The sequence below is a fragment of the Benincasa hispida genome, chromosome 4, assembly GCF_027475165.1.
Source record: "Benincasa hispida cultivar pf3 chromosome 4, pf3_genome.v1.1, whole genome shotgun sequence".
Classification (NCBI taxonomy): domain Eukaryota; kingdom Viridiplantae; phylum Streptophyta; class Magnoliopsida; order Cucurbitales; family Cucurbitaceae; genus Benincasa; species Benincasa hispida.
In genome coordinates this window covers 65201133-65223128 of record NC_143481.1, presented here as the reverse complement: position 1 = coordinate 65223128, position 21996 = coordinate 65201133, and the positions used below count along the sequence as shown (strand labels likewise).

The 21996-nt window shown below is 37.2% G+C and overlaps 1 pseudogene; it reads left to right on the top strand.

Moving 5' to 3' along the window:
* The first annotated feature begins 2377 nt into the window (after positions 1–2377).
* On the top strand, positions 2378–20968 carry LOC150036894 (uncharacterized; annotated as a pseudogene).
* Positions 20969–21996: the final 1028 nt, after the last annotated feature.

Here is a 21996-nt window from a genome sequence, read left to right as displayed (position 1 = left end):
ATCTCCTCAACAAAGCCAGGTTTACTCAAACTATAGGGGCAGACCCTTACCAAAAATAATGTATTTTTAGGGAAAGGGTATGCAACTGAGAGAATGCTCAAATTAAATCTAGACCTTAAGAAAATGAAATCTTCTATGTATATGCTGTGTTCTATGAATATTTGGCATGCTAGACTCTGTCATGTGAATAGGAATTTAATTAGTAACATTATTAGGCTGGAAATGGTACCTAAGTTATCCACGAATGATTTTGACAAATACGAGTATTGTAGTCAGGCTAAAATTACTAAAACTCCGCATAAATCTGCACTTAGGAATTCTGAGCCTCTATATTTGATTCATTTTGATGTCTGTGAATTTGATGGCATATTGACTAGGAATAGTGAAAGATATTTCATTACTTTTATTGGCGACTGCTCTGATTTTACTTTTGTATACCTGTTGAAAAACAAAAGTGATGCTTTTGATGCCTTCAAACTTTTTGTTTATGAAATAGAGAATCAGTTTAATAGAAAAGTTAAAAGACTTCGTAGTGATAGGGGAACCGAGTACGACTCGAAAATTTTTAATGAATTCTTTAACTCACATGGAATAATACATGAAAAGACCGCACCTTATTCTCCTGAAATGAATGAAAAGCCAAAAGGAAAAATAGAACTTAGCTGAGCTAATAGTTGCTATTTTACTTAGTTCAGGAGTCGTGTCTTATTGGTGAGGTGAAATCATCCTTACCGTGTGTTATGTCCTAAATAGAATTCCGAAATCTAAAAATAAAATTTCACCTTACGAAATTCTCATGAATAAGAAACCAAACTTGTCCTACTTTAGAACATGGGGTTGTCTAGCCTTTGTAAGGATTCCTGACCCAAAAAAGAGAAAGTTGGCTAATAGAGCTTACGAGTGTGTCTTTATAGGTTATGCCTTAAATAGTAAAACCTACAGGTTCTATGATCTAGTGAACTAAGTGATCATTGAGTCAAATGATGCCGACTTCTTTGAAGATAGGATTCCTTTTAAATCAAGGAATAGTGGGGCTCTGGTTCAAGTGGTATAACCTTAGTTAGAAGTCCTAACCTTAGAAAGGAAACTGACGCAGAACCTAGAAGAAGCAAAAGAGCTAGAATCGCCAAAGATTTCGGAAATGACTTCCTGACCTTCAATGTAGAAGAAGTCCCTAAAGATTTAAGAGCTGCCCTGTCCTCAGTAGATGCCAACCTATGGCAAGAAGCCATAAATGATGAGATAGACTCACTTGAGTGAAATAGGACTTGGCACTTAGTAGATCTACCCCTAGGATGTAAGGCAATAGGGTGCAAATGGATCTTAAGGTGGAAACTTAGACCTGATGGGACTGTCGACAAATTTAAAGCCAGGTTAGTAGCGAAGGGCTTTAGACAGAGAGAAACCGTATATTTCTTTGACACCTTCTACCCTGTCACTAGAATTACCTCTATCCGTGTCCTGTTCTCTCTCGCTACCCTTTATAACCTTGTAATACATTAGATGGATGTAAAAACCGCTTTCCTAAACGATGAACTTGAAGAAGAGATTTAATGGAACAACCTGAGGGTTTTGTTGTCCATGGTCAAGAAAATAAGGTGTGTAAATTAGAAAAATCTCTCTATGGACTAAAACAAACTCCTAAGCAATGGCATGAAAAATTTGACAACCTTATCCTATCTAAAAGTTTAGGTCAATGAAAGTGACAAATGCATCTACCATAAGTTTGATAATAACATCTGCACTATCTTGTGTCTTTATGTAGATGATTTATTGATCTTTGGGTCGAACTTGCACGTCATAAATGATGTAAAAGCAATATTGAGTGCGAACTTTAACATGAAAGACTTAGGAGAAGCTAGTGTAATCTTAGGCATGAAAGTAAATAGGTCTGAAAAGAGAATTTCTTTAGATCAATCTCACTATATAGAAAAAATTCTAAAGAAATATAATTACTTTGAGTGTAAACAGCCTGTACTCCTTATGACCCTAGTGTCAAGTTGTTCAAGAACACTGGTGACAATGTTAATCAATCTGAGTATGCGAGCATCATAGGTAGTCTTAGATACTTTGCTGATTACACTAGGCCTGACATAGCTTATGCTGTAAGACTACTTTGCAGGTTTACAAGCAGACCTACTAAAGAGCATTAGAATGCTATAGAAAGGGTCATGAGATACTTAAAGAAAACCAAAACCTAGGATTACATTATCAAAAGTTTCCCGCTGTCCTGGAAGGGTTCAACGATGCTGATTGGAACTCTCTTTCGGATGATTCAAAGGCTACAAGTGGCTATATCTTTAATATAGCTGGCGGAGCTTTCTCTTGGAAGTCCAAGAAACAGACTATTTTAGCCCAATCTACGATGAAGTAAAAAATGATAGCACTAGCGACAACTAGTGAAGAAGTAGGCTGGCTTAGAAGTCTGCTATCAGAGATTCCCTTATGGGAAAAGCCGGTACCAACCATATTGATCCATTGCGATAATACTGCAGCAATCGCAAAAGTGCAGAACCGTTACTACAATGGAAAGAAACGTCAAATACATTATAAGCACAGTACCATTAGAGAGTTTCTCACTACTGATGCAGTAGAGTGGATCACATATGAACTGATGAAAATTTGGCAGATCCTTTGACGAAAGGACTGGCTAAAGAAAAGGTTTTCAGAACCTCAGAAAGGATGGTACTCATGCCTATTGAAAAATGAATCACAGTGAGGAAAACCCAACCTGTAGACTGAAGATCCCAAGAAACAGATTCAACGGGTAATAATTGATCACGAGTGACATATAGTGAATCATGCTAAACCAAACACAGAGTTCTATTCCTATGACTTAAATTCTGAGCATGATATCCTAAAGTGTAAGAAAGGTTTAACTCAGTTCTTAATGAGGTCTATACTTGATGACAAGTGGGGTACCCAGCTACAGGAGTACCCTTGATAAACTCACCTATGTGAATGTGGAAGTGAGGGCCGCTTCCTACGGAGTTTTTAGGCAAACTCTCTAGAGCATTCACTAAACCAGGATTCATGTGCTAGGCCTTAAAAGCATGGGCTTTCGTACTACACTCTATGTGAGATGCTGTTAGATATAGAGTTCAAAACCAAGAGTTACTCTACTATATTCTGAATCTTCTACACTATGTAAATGTTCAAGTCGTAAGACACATTTGCTTATGCACAGTATTGTATAGATTGAAACTGCTCGATGAAAATATTTTCTCTCTTTTCTTTTTGTTCAAATTTCCAAGTGGGGGATTGTTGGGTGAAAATTTAACTTTCAAAACAAAGAGGGAACCAACTTTTTTGGTTGGAGAATCCCACATTGGAAAATTTGGTGTTGGAAGTCTCCTTTATGTACTTAACCCTTGTGTTTTGGGTTTGGGCCCCAAGGGGTATCCATGTTTTGGAGGGAGTGAGGAGATAGACCAATGTGGGTTCGGTGGATATCTCACACGCGCAGGCCTTCAGCAGTTCGTAACACACATAATTCATTTTCTTAATTCCCCACTGATGACATGCAGAAATGCATGTCATCTTAGGCCTTTTATTTAGAATTACGAGGGCTGTTAAGTAGAATATGCGGCAATTATATTAGGAATTGATGAGAAAATGAGCTTGCGGCGTTCAACATTGAGAATCTTGGCTAACACATTATTATGCGTTTAATTGTCTATTTTTGTAGCTAACGCAAGAAGTGGATGCAAACGCGGAAGCCGGACTACTGCATAGACGACCGCATGCGGAGAAACTCTCAATCGCAAAGGCAAACACATTCGATCAACGCATGGGTGTTGCGGTAATCAGCCGCATGTGTCCATTGCATATGAGTTGCAATCGTCAAGCGATTGCAGTCATCGTGTCGAAGTTGCGGTATTAAGTGAATACAGTCACTGCACGATCGTGGCTACACGGTAACGTATAATAGAGGGATCAACACAAGGTTGGTAGAATGAACACATCAACGCATATCTCGGGAAAATCAAAAGATGATGTTGACATTTCACCTACCACGCCATTAGCAGCAGAGATTTAGAAAAGGACTAACGCGCCGCAAATGTCAGAATCAGAGCAGTCCATTAATGATGTCGGTGATCCAAGCTCTATATATAGAAGCCGATGAGTAGAAGTTCAAATCATCCAGGGTTATCCCTGTGATCCAGACAAATGCGTGAGAAGAACGCTTGAGAGTTCTTCATCTACTTCCTCCATTCCGAGTGACGACTGGAGCCTTCGACCGGAGTTAAATCTCGAGTGAGTCAGCTTGACCACACATCCATGGCACCACTGGCAGCCTTGACACACATCTACTTGAAGCAAGACATTGCTTTCAGCTGGTCATTTCATTTTCTCTCCTTTTCTTATATTGTATTGTATTACATTTTGTGATTAAGGAATTAATACATTATGTGTTCAATGCATTTATGTGTTTCCTTCGATTCCATCTCTATTTTCTTTACTTAGCATCCTTAACTTTCATTGCATCATTTTGAGATTACTAGAGTATCGCATACTTAGTCATGTGGAATAGAGATATGAAGCATGTAGTAAACCATCGAGAGGTGTACGTTGCGTGAGTGTGTGAGAAAACCTTATTTGCTTAGTGCGAAGCTGTAGCAACGCCTATCTATAGGCGGATGCAACACTTGTCTATGAGTAAAGTCAGCAACAACTAACTACCCGGGAGGGTAAGTGGTTGGTCGTATTAAGCAATGTAAGCAAGTATTCACTAGAGATAGGAATAATCTTATGTCAGCCAAGTTTATGCAGTTACCTTGTCTCTAAGAAGCACAGACACAGATACAGATATATGATACGGATACGATATGATACGGCGATACATTGAAGCTACGTGTATATATATATATATATATACTGTCTAATTAGTTGCTATAATACATATTTTAAGTTAGATTATAATAGATTCAAGAAGAGAGTGAAAACTTGAAAAAAAATCCAGTAACGTTGAGTGATTGTTGAGTGACTAGAGTAGACAATAGGAAAGAAGTAGAAGATGAAGATTGAATAATGAAGTTGAGGATGAAGGAGATGTGAATAATGAAAAGGGAAGAATGAAGATTTAATTATTTTTATGTTTTATCATTTTTAATTTATTTTGTTTTGGATTGCTCAATTTAAGTGGACTTTTATGTTTGGAAGTAATTTTAAAATGGTTGAAATCACTTTTTTCATTTTCAAAATCACCGTGAAACATGTTTAATTCTTCAAAACTAATTTTGATGTTATGTACATTGCATTTAAAAGTGTAAAATTGAAAATTAAATTAATTCTGAGTAATTAAAATTGTGTTTTCGAGTGATTTTTGATGATTTTAAAATCACTCCTAAACCTGCACTAAAATAAAATGGGTTGTAGGTTGGGCTTAAATTTGAAACAAAAAATTGACCCACGTATCCATTTTAAGTATCTGGAAGCAGATACGTGTATCTGAAAAATAAAAATAAAAAAATTAGATACTTCAAATCATGTATCAGACACGTATCTGGATGTATCCGTATCTGATACCGATTTTCTGCACAATTAGAGTATCTGAGCTTCCTTGCCTTGTCTTATGAGCGCATCATTCATCATTTAGGCATACTTGAGAGAGTAGTCTAAAACCCAAATCTAAGACTCGAGAGAGCGGATTGGAACGCATAAGCAAGAATGGGGAACTTAGGAATAAGCTCCATTTTCTATCACACAGCATATGCACCCTATGGAGAGGATATTGCATGCGTCCAGGAAGTAGGATATGGTGGTGGTATGCGGCTATCACGCTCATGTGGCGAGAGCATGTGAGCGGGTTATGGAGGTTTAGGCATAGGCTTCTCGACACTTACTCATATCATCGCATGCGTCCTAGAATTAGGCTCAAGTTTGTGTAGCATGATCGCATAGCTTGCGTTGGCTGAGGTTGCCCTCTCAGTCAAGCAGTGTTGCAGTAAAGACATCTCTGCATTTTATCAATTTTCCATCCATTTACTTCGCGTCAACAGTTGTCGTGTCTCTACCTCTCATTCATACTTCTCATTGCATTGTCTGTTAGTTAGAAGTAGGAGTAGTGTTAGCATAGAAACCCCTCCATCATTCTTTTATTCAACCGCCGCATGCACATTACCACATACATTTAACTACAAGTCCCTGAATTCGACCTCAGATCACCCGAGAAACTTGCGTTCGCGTTATACATGACGTGAGGGCAAGAAAACTTGTGACAGGAACGCACGGTCATCGCATACATTTGTTAATGCATAGTTCATTCCAATGCACGACGTATGATAATCAACGCATACATTAAGAACATGTATCGCATATTGCGTTCACCTAATTTTAGTCGTCATAGTAATTGATAACTAATTTTCCGTCATCACCCACTTCATTTTCCTCTCCTTTTCCATTTTAGTTGTCCGAGTAGTGAGTTTAGAAAGGGTGTACGTTCTGATCGGTAACGGTGCATTTCCGATCGATTTTCATTTGGCTGTTTTATCTTCGGGACGATGTGGCAATTTTCAGATTTACTTGCACACTTGGGCAGAGCCGCGAAACGTCTTAAAGAGAGCGAGCTCTGTGAGTCAACCTATAACGAGTTTCTATTTTGCAGGCTTTGCTCTTCGCTTGACCGTCGTGCCTTGACGGTTTACAGTTCGTCGTTCTGAGGGCCCTGCCGTTTCCAACAAACCCAATTATCTTTTCCTAATTCTTTACTTAAATTTTGGATCCAAGTTCCAAAATTAATGAGGGTAAAATCTTAAAACCACAATTTCCTCTTTTCCCTTTCAAATTTCACAAAAACTCAAAATTTCTTATACAAATAATTCAATTATTCCTTCCAATTAATTTAAAACTCATACTCAAAGAATCCACATTAACCAATACAACTTCTTCAACTGTAACACAATTTGTTTCCAAATTCCAAAGATTAGGAAACAAAAACTCAGCAATTTGAGATAATTAACTTAAATTTTCCTTAAAAAAATCAGGATGTTACATATTTTCTCTCAAAAAAACTTTTTTATTATAATGTATCAAATACATTATAGTAATTGTTGAATGAGAAATTTTGGATCAATCACAAGTTTCCACGTCATTTACTAAATTAGTGATGAAATACTAAATCATTAAATTTGGGTCCAATTAGAAGTTGACATATGTCTCAGGTTGAAGACAAATTTCGATGACGCCACGTGGTTTTATCATGACCGTTGAATCAGATAAGATTAATTTGGCCCAATTTGATATTATTATCTGGGTCAAAGTCCAACTAAGCCCAAAAATAGGTTGAATTTGACTCAAATATCAAATCAGGCCTAAATCCGATTAATTGGGCCCAAAGGCCAGACCCATGAACCAACCAAGCCCAAGTCCAACTAATTGGGCCCAAAGGCCAAGCCAGTGGGTCAATCAAGCCCAAGCCCACCTGTGAACACTATAAATAGAGAAACTCTCCTCATTTGGAGAGGTCAACAATTCTATACTCTAAGAGCTTATAGGGAATTCTTTACAACCAAAAGACTCATTGACTCCCGAAGCTGACCACACTTGAAGACTGAAGTCCTTTGAAGATACAAGTATTCTGACCACGCTTGAAAACTAAAGTCCTTTGAAGATACAAGCATTCTGACCACCTTGAAGACTAAAGTCCTTTGAAGATACAAGCATTTTGAAGGCTGAAAAAGATACAAGCATTCTGAACACGCTTGAAGACTGAAGTCCTTTGAAGATACGAGCATTCTTCCAGCTAAAAAAGATACAAGCATTCTGAACACGATTGAAGTCTGAAATCCTTTGAAGATACAAGGATTCTTCCAAGACTCGAAGCTCAAGAACATCCACACGCCCTGCTTCTATACATCAAGCATACACATTCAACCAAGAGAGAATCAGAGGATCAAGTACTAGAGATCGAACCACATCGCATTAAATCAACATCAACATCAACACCAACTCAAGTTCAACTCCACGAAACAGGTTTCTCCAGAAGCCTCGTGCGAACACTAATCCTCCAAGAAGATCAATAAGACCGAAGGCCGATCATCCAGGAAAAGCAACAAGCCCAAAGGCCGATCATCCAAGAAGATCAACAAGCTCAAAGGCTGATCGTCCAAGATGATCAACAAGCCCAAAGGTCGATCGTCCAAGAAGATCAACAAGCCCAAGGTCGATTATCCAAGAATATCATGAAGCCCAAAAGTCGATCATTGAAGAAGATCAACAAGCCCAAAGGCCGATCATCCAAGAAGATCAACAAGCCCAAAGGCCGATCGTTCAAGAAGATCAACCAGCTTAAAGATTATAATTTATTTTGAAAGCATCAAAATACTATGTATTAGATATTGTACCCACTTTCCACAAAATTAATACAAATACAAAATTCAAGTTCCACGAAATAAATTTTCCTTGAAATCTCGTGTGAACAAATTGACACGCCCAGTGGGACCTTTCTACCTTTCATCTCTCTTTTTTCATCCGAGTCAACAAATCTACAAATGGCACCAAAGAATGTTGCATCCAAAGCTACCGTTGCAAGCAACACTTACATAAGCTCTGTCACCACAGAGGAAATCTAGGACCAACTGACAGAATTTCCTAAAGGTGGGATCGTCATCAGAGAAAATCCCTTGTTTGAAAACTATGCTTCTGCTGCTGATCTATCAGAGAAAGAATCACATTTTGATGTAGTGTCTGTCATGATGACTGACGTAACGACTGAGTCGACCATGGCAGAGATGGAAATAAAGATAAATCTCCTAATGAAGGCTGTAAAGGAGCGAGATCATGAAATCGCTGCTTTAAGAGATCAGATATAGGCTCGAGATACTGCTAAGTTAAGTCAATCTTCAGATACAAAAGCCAATGACAAAGGAAAGACTGTCTTGCAGGAAAGTCAGCCACCACAATCCACCTCTATTGCCTCCTTGTCAGTTCAACAGCTCCACGATATGATCACAAACTCCATAAGAGCTCAGTATGGAGGACCGTTTCAAACTTCCTTTATGTACTCTAATCCATACACCAAGAGAATCGACAACCTAAGAATGCTAGCTGGGTATCAACCTCCAAAGTTTGATGTAAAGGGCAATCCAAAACAACATGTTGCACACTTCATTGATACCTGCGAAAATGCAGGAACCAGAGGAGACCAGCTAGTCAAGCAGTTCGTCCGTATCTTGAAAGGAAATGCTTTTGATTGGTATACTGATTTGGAGCCAAAAGTGATTGACGGTTGGGAACAACTAGAAAGAGAGTTCATGAACCGCTTCAACAGTACAAGACGCACTGTTAGCATGATGGAGCTAACGAATACCAAACAGTGGAAGGGAGAGATAGTCATCGATTACATCAACCGATGGAGAGTTTTAAGTCTGGATTGCAAAGATAGACTCACTGAATTATCTGCAATGGAGATGTGCACTCAAGACATGCATTGGGAGCTTCTTTATATCCTAAAAGGGATAAAACCTCGTACGTTTAAGGAGCTAGCAACACGCGCTCATGATATGAAGCTAAGCATCGCCAATAGGGGAACTAAAGATTTCCTAGTCCCTGAAGGGAGAAAATACAACAATGAAGCCAAGGGCATTGAAAAGATCATTGATAGTGCCACAAAAGAATCTATGGTCATTCATGTGACCCCGCTGAAATTTTCCTCCAAAGGAAAACAAACAAAATTTGAAAGAAGGCACAATAAGGGCGAGAAACGTCGTCCAACTCTTAAAGAAAGACAAGAGAAGGTTTATCCATTCCCTGACTCTAATATGGCAGATATGTTGGAGCAACTAATAGAGAAGCAACTTATTCAGTTGCCGGAATGCAAGCGGTCGGAACAAGAAGGAAAAATAGATGATCCTAACTACTGCAAGTATCATCGGGTCGTTAGTCACCCAGTTGAAAGGTGCTTCGTGCTGAAGAAACAAATTCTAAAGTTGGCTTGTGAAAAGAATATTGAGCTAGATTTGGATGAAGTAGCTCAGACAAATCACGCTACAGTAGCGGCGACTTCAAGTGTTCCAACATTGTCTGTGTCCCATGCTCAAAGACAAAGCCTAATCCAGTTCGAAGCCTTCGAGCATATAGTTGTTTGGTTCCAGCAAGAGGTTCAAACAGCAAATTCCAAAAAGAAAGATGAGCTTGTTGAAGATGACAACGAAGGGTGGATAGTTGTGACTCATCAAAAAAGAAGACAACCAAACTCCACCCAAAACGAGTTGCGTTCCTATTGACACTATAGAAGAAGGAACAAGACTCATAAAAGAAAGGTAAAAAGATGACACGGAAGCCTAAGTCTGCTAAGAAAGAAGACAATGACTTCCCTCAATTTTGACGGCCGGCAACTTCCGTAGAATTTCTCCCAAGAAACTTTCTCAATAATCATCCAGAAAAAGTATCAGAAGTTATTGCATGTCACACTGTCGGCATAGTGAAGGTCGACAATAATCATATGACTGTCAAATAAGTCAATGAATCAAAAGAAATGAAGCAAAGAACATCTATCTTTGATCGTATTAAGCCTTCAAGTGCTCGATCTTCAGTCTTTCAAAGATTGAGTATGGCCACGATAAAAGAAGAAGACCAATGTCCAACAACTACTTCTACTCGAACTTCAGCTTTCAAAAGGCTAAGTATATCCATATCAAAGAAAGACCGACCTTCAGTATTTGCTTTTGATCGTCTCAAGACAACAAGCGATCAATATAAAGGAAGGATGAAAATCTTGAAGGCAACATCATTCCATGAAGAAAACAACGACGAAAAGATTCACAGTCGTGTCTCTTCACGCATGAAGAGGAAATTTTCTGTTGACATAAGTACAGGAGGTTCCTTGATAGTGAAGCCAAAACTCATCATATTGACGAATACTAAAAATGAAGAGGATGATCAAAACCATGATGAAATAAGAGCTTCTGAAGTTTAAATGAAGAAGATCCTCATCGCAAGAGCCTAAACTGCATGATGCTTCTAGCCCCCATGAGCTTAAAATGTGAACGGCCCCCCCAAAAATAAAAATCTTTGTATGAACTATGTTACAACTTGATCGCTGTCATTATAAAGGGTACGTAGGCAACTTAAAGAAATTTAAGTTCAGTTCCGCATAATTTTTTTTTTTTGAACTACATTATGACTTGATCCCTATCATTATGAAAGGGTATGTAGGCAGCTTGAAAGAAACTTCAAATTCAGTCCAATTAAAAAAAACTTGAACTACGTCATGATTTGATCCCTTTCTTTAAGTTCCCTTCGTACCCTTAAAGAAAGGGATCAAATCATGACGTAGTTTACGAAGGGAACTTAAAGAAATTTAAGTTTAGTTCATCAAAAAAGGTACCACAACCACTAAAGGATGATACTACAAGATTGATGTTGATCATCCTAGTTAAAGAATGACACTCCAGATTGAAGATGTTCATCCCTATTGGGGGCAACACAATGGATTGAAGATGTTCATCCCTCGTAAGAAACTAGCATAGTAAATAAAAGGCACACACTTGGAATGCGCTTCGCTTCCTCTTTAAAATCAAACTTGGACGCTCCTCCATCTTCAAGTTTAGAGGCTTCATCGATGCTCCTCCATCTTCAAGTTTAGAGGCTTCATCGATGCTTCATCTTTATGCTCAAGTTTGAGGGCTTTCCAATGCCATCTTCATGCTCAAATTCGCGAAGTTGAGCTTAATGTGAAGATTCATTGATATTACATGAAACTTAAGTTTGGAGGATTCACCGATGCTTTAAGCTCAAATGTGGAGGATTCACCGATTCTTCAAGCTCAAGTGTAGAAGATTCGTCGATGCTTCGTCAAACTCAAATAGGGAGGATTTGTCGATGCTTTGTCAAACTCAAACGCGAAGGTCTCGTTGATGCTTCTCCATCTTCAAGTTTAGAGGCTCCATCGATGTTGTTCCATCTTCAAGTTCAAGATTGGCGTGCATGGCCCCGCTTCCATCTTCAAGTTCAAGATCGATGTTCATGGCTTTGCTTCCATCTTTAAGTTTAAGATTGGTGTGCATGGTTCCACTTCCATCTTCAAGTTTAAGGTCAATGTGTTTGGCTCCGCTCCATCTTTAAGTTCAAGGTCGATGTGCGTGACTCCACTACATCTTCAAGTTCATGGTTGGTGTGCATGGCTCGACTCCATCTTCAAATGTCTTCATCTCCAAAGTCTGATGTGGCTCACTTCATATCCAAGTCTGGCGTGGCTCGCTTCACCTCCAAAGTCTGGCGTGGCTCGCTTCACCTCCAAAGTCTGGCGTGGCTCGCTTCACCTCCAAAGTCTGGCGTGGCTCGATTCACCTCCAAAGTCTAGCGTGGCTCACTTTATCTCCATAGTATGGCGTAACTCCCTTCATCTCCTTCGTATGGCGCGACTTCACTTCATCTTCACAAGTCAAGGCGTGGCTTCGCTTCAACATCACAAGTTAAGGTGCAACTTCGCTTCATCTTCACAAGTCAAGGTATGGCTTCGCTTATCTCCACAAGTCTGGCATGGCTTCACTTCATCTCCACAAGTCAAGTGCGGCTTCGCTTATCTCCAAAAGTCAAGTGCGGCTTCTCTTCATCTTCAAAAGTCAAGTGCGGCTTCGCTTCATCTCCAAAATTTAAATGCGACTTCGCTTCATCTCCAAAATTCAAGTGCGGCTTCACTTGGAAGAGAAAAAAAAGGAAGTTAAAAAAAAACGAAACAGAAAAGATCAAAAGGAAGAAAAAAAAAAGGAAAAGAAAAAGAAAAGAAAAGAAAGAAAGAAAAAGGAAGGAAAATTGAAAGGAAAAAAGAAAAAGAAAAAGAAAAAAAGGGTGGAAAAAAAAAAGAAGGAAAAAAAGAGAAAAAAAAAGAAGAAGAAAGAAAACGTTGAAAGAAGAAGAGAAAAATGAGAGAAAGGAAAGTGTAGAAGAAGAGAGGGGATGGGGATAATGGAGGGTTTAGGGTCCTATTTATAGAAGTTACTAGATTACATAACAAATTAAGAAATTCAAATCAAATAAAGATTTGATTCAAAATATTAGATTTTTTATTAGATTTCCTAAATTGATTCTATCCTAATTTCAAATTAAAATAAAAAAAAAAATAAATTAAACAAATTCCCTATTTAATTTGATTTTATTAGATTTTTTCCTTAGATTATCTTGAACTAAGATTTGGACATATTCCAAATTTTATTGAAAATCAAATTGTTATTAAATTGTAAATAAAATCTCAAATTAAAATTTAGGTATATTTCAAATTTTATCGCAAAACTAAATCATCAGACTTTTATCCTCAAATCTCAAATTAAAATTTGGTCATATTCCAAATCAAGTATCCTGTTGAGTTTTTATCTTCAATCAAAATAAATTGCGAATAAGGAAAAATCTCAATTGATTTTTTATTAAAATTTGGGCATGTCCTAAATTTTATCTTAAATCCAAATCAAATTGGGGTAAAATATCAAAGTAAAATTTGGTCATATTCCGAATTTTATTCCAAATTCAAGTTGTCTAATCTTGAGTGTTTTTTTTTTAATCTTCAATAAAAAAAAATTGTGGAAAAGAAAAAAATCTCAATTGATCTTTTATTAAAATTTAGGCTTATCCCAAATTTTATTTTAAATCCAAATCAAATTAAATTGGGACAAAGCTCAAAATTTTTCGTAAATTTGGCCATATCTCAAATTTGATCCCAAATTCAAGTTAAACTTATATACTAAATTCATCGTTTGACTGACACATCAATTGAGGTCAAATTCAGAACAAATATATTTGGATTTTGATTCCAACTTTATATTTTTCGAGATTGATCCACCCAAATATGTGCATAAATCTCGAAAGGGGCATTTGTTGAATGAGAAATTTTTGGACCAATCACAAGTTGCCACGTCATTTACTAAATTAATGACAAAATTCTAAATCATTAAATTTGGGTCCAATTAGAAGTTGACATATGTCTCAAGGTTGAAGACAAATTTCGATGACGCCACGTGGTTTTATCATGACCGTTGAATCATGTAAGATTAATTTGGCCCAATTTGATATTATTATTTGGGTCAAAGTCCAACTAAGCCCTAAAATAGGTTGAATTTGACTCAAATGTCAAATCAAGCCTAAATCTGATTAATTGGGCCCAAAGGTCAGACCCATGGACCAACCAAGCCCAAGTCCAACTAATTGAGCCCAAAGGCCAAGCCCATAGATCAATCAAGTTCAAGCCCATCTGTGAACTTATAGGGAATTCTCTACAATCAAAAGACTCCTTGACTCCTAAAGCTGACCATGCTTGAAGAATGAAGTCCTTTGAAGATACAAACATTCTAACCACTCTTGAAAACTAAAGTCCTTTGAAGATACAAGCATTCTGACCACCTTGAAAACTGAAGTTCTTTGAAGATACAAGCATTCTGAAGGTTGAAAAAGATACAAGAATTCTGAACACGCTTGAAGACTGAAGTCCTTTGAAGATACGAGCGTTCTTCCAGCTAAAAAAGATACAAGCATTCTGAACACGATTGAAGACTGAAATCCTTTGAAGATACAAGGATTCTTCCAAGACTCAAAGCTCAAGAACATCCACACGCCCTGCTTCTATACATCAAGCGTACACATTCAACCGAGAGAGAATCAGAGGATCAAGTACTAGAGATCGAACCACATCGCATTAAATCAACATCAACATCCACATCAAAAGTTCAACTCCACGAAACAAGTTTCTCCAGAAGCCTCGTGCGAACACTAATCCTCCAAGAAGATCAACAAGCCCAAAGGCCGATCATCCAAGAAGAGCAACAAGCCGAAGGCCGATCGTCCAAGAAGATCAACAAGCCCAAAGGCGGATCGTCCAAGAAGATCAACGAGCCCAAAGGCCGATCATCCAAGAATATCATCAAGCCCAAAAGTCGATCATCCAAGAAGATCAACAAGCCCAAAGGCCGACCATCCAAGAAATCAACAAGCCCAAAGGCCGATCGTTCAAGAAGATTATCTAGCTTAAAGGTTATAGTTTATTTTGAAAGCATCAAAATACTATGTATTAGAGATTGTACTTACTTTCCAAAAAATTACTAAAAATACAAAATTCAAGTTCCACAAAACAAATTTCTCATGAAATCTCGTGCGAACAGTAATTATATTATATATAATTAGATTAAATTAATTATATCACATACAATTAACTTCCTCAATTAATTTATTTGAACAATTCAAATTAATCCAAATATTGATTCTCATTAATTTCTGTTGAGCTATAGAGGGGATCTCATAGACATGTAGCTTGAAGTTTCAATCGTACGTGAATAATTAATTAAACTCCTTTAATCAAATTATTCACCATCCATTAACTGTCGGGCACTCCACTAAAGACCGACAGCTGCACTCTTCGCACTATAGAGATATTTATGTGTCCATTGGATATAATCAGTCAACAGTATGATGACCCTTCACAAATTGCTTATAAGTACAGCTGGGCCAAAAATTACCATTTTCCCCCTATAGTTACATCTAACTCCTTAAGTACCATTGATCCCTCTAATGAATTATAAATCATATTCAATCTATGATCAAACCTCTCTCGAGCCAGGAGAGGATGTGGTACCACATTGTTCAAGCCCCGGAATCAGCCCTTAAGGGAATAATTTATCTATTCGCCCTAACATTGGAGAAGGAGTAAATTCTTTCTTGTGTAGCTGTATTCCCAACTCCCTAATCAAACAAATCTCCAAAATGGTAAGCTTGTTGAGTTGGCGATCTGGTTACTCTCACCCATACAAATCAAAGGACCGTTTTCATAGACAGGAGTTCACAACTCACTCAGGATTCAGGATATGTTACCTATGGTCATTCTGGTGAAATAAAAGTCTCTATTATGAATGACGTTATATAATGAGACTAAAAAATTTGTGGTCCGGTCTTATACAAACTTCTTTGTATAGAGTATCTCTGCTCACATATTTCCACATGGATGATCAGGATCAGATCATTTGTAGCACTTTACAACAATTGTAACATCTTCAAAGTGGGCCATACTCGTAGTATCACCAGGATAAGGTATCCAACCTTAACCATCTACTACAGACCATTTAGGTTATCATTTGAACATGATCCACCTATATGCCTCTAATATATGTTTAAGCTACAAAGATAACCTTGGATGTTAAGTTATTGGTTTGTGGCTAATGCAACTAATTTTGAAATAAAACATCACATATTTTAATACATAAGTAAAATGTTTGTACATTACAATTACAAACTATAGAACCCTAAGAGATTTAGGACATCAACCTCAACACCTACCATAAACAAAACCCTCTCCAGCCAGTGAGAGGAAGGGTCCAATTTTTCAAGATCCGGAGTCACTTAAGGAAGCAATTCATTTATTTACCCTAAAGATGAGAATGAGTGAATTTCATCTTGTGTAACTATGTACCCAACTCCCTACTCGGACAAATCCTCAAAATGGTAGACATATTGAGTTGTTGAATCTAGGCACTCTCACCCATATAGATCAAAGGACTGTCCTCATAGATAGAAGTTCATAACTCACTCAGGATTAAGGTCAAGTCACCTGTGGTCATCCTATGAAATCACTTCAGTCAACGATATTATAAAGAGAGATTAATCATTTTTCGGTTCGGTCTTATACAAACTTTTTGTATATGATATCCTTACTCACATGTCTCCACATGAACGATTAGGATCAATCGTTTGTAACGCTTTACAACTTTTGTAACAATTACAAAGTGAGTCATATACGTAGTGTCACCACTCGCCAGGATAAGGCACCCAACCTTATCTATATACTACAGACTATTTAGGTAACAATTATAAAGTGAGTCGTATCCGTAGTGGCTACCACATACTGTTCAAGTTTCATAAAATAACTTGAATCTTTCTTTAATGTATAATTGCATTAATAAAATAACCAACCATTATTTCAAATAACATATTAACTACGAGGCTTCAGGGCATACATCCCAACACTTTATTGGTTATTTTGAGGTCAATTTGTTTATGCCATTGTTTAAATTACTTGTTAGCAAAAACTTTGTTAATTTGTTTAATTAGGCCCACTTAGAGATTTTTTAATAATTAATTTGAATAAACTCTATTCAATCTCCTTTAGGGTTGTCAGACCAATCATACACCTGTACATGTGACTATTTTAGTTTGTTGTTGATGTTATATCTTGTACTCAATTATTTTTGGACACATGTGTCTCTATTATCTTTTATATAATGGGGAAATTTTGCCTAGTATTTGGGAGCATCGTTATTACTATTTTAGTTATTTTACTATTATATGGTATCATAACTTAGACTCATATTCTCTTTGTGGCATCTTCTTCTTCGAGGTCTTCATCAAAGGAAGGACTCGTATCCAAGAGCTTGCTCATTGCAACCCTACCACCTTTCTTGCCAACATCAATTGTACATATTTGAAATCCTCCTATTATATCTCATAAGCAAACATCTCTTCTCACTCTACCAATTACCACACCTGACAATCAATTTGGTCTTCCTCATTTTCAAAATCTTCAAATAAACTCTAATACTCATTAGTTTCAAACAAATCAACCTTGCTTTATATGCCCCTATTAAAATATTTCTCTTGTCTTTCCCTAAAAACCTTCCCTCATTCCCTCAACCTTAGTTCCAGCTCCAACCCCAGGCAAACTCCTTTCCCCTCTTACTCAACCCCTCTCCATTAAACTTATTAATTTTAATTATTTACTATGGAGGAACCAACTTTTTAACTTCATTATTGGTTATGATGTCGAATGTTTTATCCATGGTTCAACCCCAATCCCTCATTCAATATTTAGATCTCAACAAAATAAGGTAAATCCTTAATTTAAGGTTTGGCATCGTTTCAACCACACCAACATGTAGTTGGTTGCACTCTTCCTTCAAAGAAGACAAACTAGGCAAAATCGTTGAATTTACAATGACATTTGAAATTTGGACACCTTTCAGATAGTGTACAAGTCTTCTTCTATTGCTCGGATTGTTAGAATGCCTTGAATTTGTTTGTTGGCGCTCCGAACAACCAAATACGGGGGCCCCTGAAACCTATTCATAATTTGAATTTACCATATTTATTTAGTTTTAATTATTTACGATTATGACCCTAGGGCATAGAGTAGTGCGCTATATAAACTCTTTAATCCTTAGACGTGCCATTTTGGTATATTCAGAAAATATTCTCTCTAATAATATCATTCTCCTTCTGCCCCATGGACGTAGCTAAGACACCGTTAGTGAACCAAGCTGTGTGTTGATACTTTTTACGTGTTTTATATTCTTTAATTGCCGATTATGTAACAAACTGGTATTAGAGCCTTGTTAGGCTTCTTTTTTTTAAAAAAAAAAATTTGCATTTGTTTAACAATTGAAGATGTATAGCGTGAATGTAAAAATCGACAAATTTATCAGGAGGAATAGTTTTGGTTTATGGCAGATTAAGATGCGATCCCTGCTAAAGTAGTAGAGGTTGTGGACGCCACTAACTTGTAAACCAAAGAAAGCTGTCATGGTTGATGAAGAATAGCAGACACTTGAGAAGAAGGCTCATTCGACGATCATGCTATGTTTGGCTGATGACGTCATTATCGAGGTCGTAGATGAAGAAACTGTCGTTGGTTTTTGGTTGATGTTGAAAAGTCTTTACATGAAGAAATCTTTAACCAAAAAGTTGTTTATGAAGAGACATTTGTAACATCTACATATGTAGGAAGGTACGTATCACAGGACAATCTTGATCAATTAAATAAAATCTTATTAGATCTGTGTAATGTAGAGGTTAAGGTTGATGATGAGGATGCTGCCCTAATTTTGTTGTCTTTGCCCCCGTTTGAGACTTTTGTTGACTCGTATATTGGAGGGAAAGAAACTTTGACCTTATAAGATACAAAGTCCATGTTGCTTATGAGAGAGGACCGTTAGATTGCAGAAAATTCAGGTACAAAAGTCAGGCATCTGGGTTAGCCGCTACAGGGAGCAAGGGACATAGAAATTCTGGTTAGCAGAAGTCGAACCAAAATAATAAGTCTTTCAAAGTCAATGGGTTCTAGGTCAGATGATGTCTATCACTATTGTAAAACCAAAATAATAAGTCTTTCAAAAGGGCATTGGAAAACTAAATGTTCTAAGATAAAAAGGTATCAGGAAAAGAAGGAAAAGAGTGACAAAAAGGAAGCATCCGCCTCTGTTGCACAAGTTGAGATTGATCCTAAAGAAGTCGAGATCAATTCTAAAGGAGATCTAACTTTAGTTGTGAATGAACATTCACATTCTGATGATGTGTGGGTTCTTTATTCTGGGGCATCTTATCATATGTGCCCAAATAGAGAGGGGTTCTCAACATATCAACAAATAGACGAAGGGAATGTTAGCATCGCTAATGGTGTTGTATGCAAGATAGTTGGAATCGACTCAGTCAAGATACGAACACAAATGGTGTCTTCTACACTTTAAACGAGGTTAGGCATGTTTCATTAATGACAAAGAGTTTTATATCTTTAGTGTACTCGATAGCAAGGGTTACAATTTTAAAGGTAAAGGTGGTGCAATATATGTCTATAAGGGTTCTGAGGTAGTTCTGAAAGGCATAAAACATGGAACACTATATTTCCTATCAGGTTCCACAATAACAGGTTATGCTACTGTTGTATCGTCTGTCGTTCACAAGGATGATATAACTAAGTTATGGCATATGAGACTTGGTCATATGAGTGAAAAAAGGGATACAAGTTCTATAAAAAAAAAAAAAAAAAAGGATCTTGTATGTGGGCACAAGGTGTGGGATTTTGAATTCTGTGAACATTGTATATTTGGGAAGCTTCATTGTAGCAAGTTTCCAAGAGGTGTTCATCGTACAAAAGGGACACTTGATTATATTCATTCAAACTGTTGGGGACCTTACAAAGTTGAATCTATTAGAGGTAGTAGGTATTTTATGTCTATAATTGATGATTACTCAAGAATGACTTAGGTTTTTATGATGAAACAAAAAAGTGAAGCCTTCAAGAATTTCGAGCAGTGGAAGATATTGATTGAAAATCAAACTAGGAAGAAGATCAAAAGGTTGCGAGCTTATAACGGATTGGAATTATGTGGAGCTGAATTTAATGAGTTATGTAAAGTTGAGGGGATTGTTTGCCATTACACTGTCAGGGATACTCCACAGCAAAATGGGGTTGTAGAACATATGAATCACACGTTGTTGGAGAGAGCAAAATGCATGCTCACTAATGCAGGGTTGGCCAGAAGGTTTTGGGCAGAAGCAGTAAATACATCATGTTATCTGATTAATCGTGAACCTCACATAGTTATTGATTGTAAAACACCTTATGAGGTGTGGTCTGGTAAGCCTGCAGATTATTCTTTATTAAAAGTTTTTTGTTGTACTGTCTACTATCATGTTAATTAGGATAAATTAGAACCGAGAGCTAAAAAGAGTATATTTATAGGTTTTGGGGACGGAGTTAAGGGATATAGAGTCTTGTCACCTTCTAAGAATAGAGTTATACTTAGTAGGAATGTGATATTTGATGAAAATTCTATGTTAACTCAACTGTGAAGCCTTTTGTGATGCCTACTGATGTGGGAGAAAGTAGTAGTGTTGATAAACAGGTGGAGATGCAATTCACTTCAGTTGTGAATTACAACACCAAGGTGGAAAAGATAAACATGTTACTACAAAAAATGATGTGCAACCAGAAACTAATGTGCTCGAAACATTAGAAGTTGTTTTACCTGAGAATTCAAGCTCACCAGTAGATCAACCGAGTATAGCTCGTGATAGAGCTAGAAGAGTTGGTGTTGGACCTCCTGTGAGGTATGGTTTTAAAGATATGGTTACTTTTGTGCTGCAGGTTGCTAAAGAGGTGGATCCTCATGAGCCATCCACCTATAGAGAAGCGGTGTCATGTAGTGAGTCTGCTCAATGGTTGCTACTATGGGGGATAAAATGGAATCTCTTGACAAAAATAAGACTTGGGAGTTAGTTAAACATCCTAAGGAGAGAACAATTGTCACTTGTAAATGGGTCTTCAAGAAAAAGGATGGAATATCACCTTTAGAGGGAATTAAATATAAAGCTCGAGTTGTTGCTAGAGGGTTCACATAGAGGGAAGAAGTTGATTATAATGAGATCTTCTCACCAATAGTCAGACATAATTCTATCAGAGTGTTACTAGTTATAGTAGCACATCAGGATTTGGAACTTGAGCAACTAGATGTGAAGACAATTTTCTTACATGGAGAGTTGGAGGAAGAGATTTATATGACCCAGCCAGATGGGTTCTAGCGTCCAGGTAAAGAAGATTATATTTGCAAGTTGAAGAAATCTTTGTATAGGTTATAGCAATCTTTAAGGTAGTGGTACAAATGATTTGATAGCTATATGGTTGGACTTGACTATAATAGGAGTCTGTATGATTGTTTTGTGTATCACAACAAAGTTGATGATGGTTCGATGATTTATCTACTTTTATATATAGACGATATGCTCATAGCTGCAAAGTCCAAGTCTGACATTCTGAAATTGAAGAATCTTCTCGGTATTGAGTTTGATATGAAGGATTTAGGTATTGCTCAGAAAATTTTGGATATAAAGATTTATAGGGACAAAGATAAGAATAAGCTCTTTTTATCACAAAAAGGCCATACGCAGAAAATATTGACCAGGTTTGGTATGTCATCAGCTAAGCCTATAGATACTCCCAGTGCTGCAAATGGATGTTTGTCATTTGTGCTTTCACCATAGTCTGAAGCTAGTACATGTCTCAAGTTTTTATGCTAGTGTAGTGGAAAGTTTGATGTATGCTATTGTTGGATTGACACAATCACGCAGAAGAAGAAATTAGGATCCATAAGCACTCTAATTGATTAATTTTGGCATAAAAGAAACATGCTAAAAGCAGAGTATAATGGGTTTCATGAACATACCTTGGTCAAACGCTTGAAATCTCCATTTTCCAGCTGCAAAATCCTCTAAATCCTTGGGTAGACCACCACAAGATCTTCCTTACTA